Genomic DNA, 1,584 nt, shown 5'->3' on the forward strand with positions numbered 1-1,584 from the left:
GCTGAGTGCTTCTTCCCTAGAAGAATACCCCATGCTTCCTGAAGCACCTCTCACAAGTTGAATTGGCTTGATGGGCACTTCTTACGTACCATACGGTCAAGCTGCTCCCACATCAGCTCAATAGGGTTGAAATCTGGTGACTGTGTTGGCTACTCGATTAAAGACATTATACCAGCTGACTGCTTCTTCCCTAAATAGTTATTGCATAGTTTGGAGCTGGCATTCGGTCATTGTTCTGTTGTAGGAGGAAATTGGCATCAATCAAGCTCCGTCCACAGGGTTTGGCATGGCATTGCAAAATGGAGTGATAGCCTTCCTTCTTAAAGGTCAAGGTCTAAATCTCCCACTTTAATACCACCAAAGCACCCCCAGGCCATCACAATTGCCTCCACCATGCTTGACAGGTGGCATCAAGAACTCCCCCAGCATCTTTTAATTTGGTCTGCGTCTCACGAATGTTGTTCTTTGTGATCCAAACACCAAAACTTAGATGCGTCTGTCCATAACACTTTTCTCCACTTTTCGGTCCACGGCGTCATCCTTACTTGTGGGATATTCTCTTCCCCAACAGGAAATGGCAAAGAGCCCAGCAAAGCTGGTCACATGATCCCTCCTAGGCTCCGCCTTCCCCAGTCATTCTCTTTGCCGTTGTACAGGCAACATCTCCACGGAGATGGCTTAGAGTTTTTTGGTGTTTAAATGTAGTTTTTATTCTTCAATCAAGACTTTTGCTTCTTCTGAGGCTATTTTTGGGAGAAAGGTTTTGCAAGCCGTGGTGCCTTCCATCTAGGTGACCTGATTTGCTCCCTCCCATCATCTGTGTCCTAAAGCTTTGGTATTGGTTCCCACAAGTAAGAATGACGCCGTGGACCGGACACACCTATGTTGGAGAAAACAGAATTTATGTTTACCTGATAAATTACTTTCTCCAACGGTGTGTCCGGTCCACGGCCCGCCCTGGTTTTTTAATCAGGTCTGATGATTTATTTTCTCTAACTACAGTCACCACGGTATCATATGATTTCTCCTATGCAAATATTCCTCCTTTACGTCGGTCGAATGACTGGGGAAGGCGGAGCCTAGGAGGGATCATGTGACCAGCTTTGCTGGGCTCTTTGCCATTTCCTGTTGGGGAAGAGAATATCCCACAAGTAAGGATGACGCCGTGGACCGGACACACCGTTGGAGAAAGTAATTTATCAGGTAAACATAAATTCTGTTTTTTCAACCTTCTCTGTTCAGTGTGTTTGTTCTTTTTCATAACTTAATCTTTTGTTTTTATTGGTCGGTCTGAGATATGGCTTTTTCCTTGCAACTTTGCCTAGAAGGCCAGCATTCAGGAGTTGCCTTTTCACTGTTGACGTTGAGACGGGATTTGCGGGTACTATTTAATAAAGCTGCCAGTTGAGAACCTGTAAGGCATTTGTTTCTCAAACTCTAATGTACTTGTCCTCTTGCTCAGTTGTGCTCTTCGGCCTCCCACTCCTATTTCTAATCTGGTTAGAGACAGTTTGCGCTGTTCTGTGAAGAGAGTAGTACACAGCGTTGTGCGAGATCTTAAGTTACTTGGCCATTAATCGCATG

Source organism: Bombina bombina, unplaced genomic scaffold, assembly GCF_027579735.1.
Source record: "Bombina bombina isolate aBomBom1 unplaced genomic scaffold, aBomBom1.pri scaffold_1014, whole genome shotgun sequence".
Classification (NCBI taxonomy): Eukaryota; Metazoa; Chordata; class Amphibia; order Anura; family Bombinatoridae; genus Bombina; species Bombina bombina.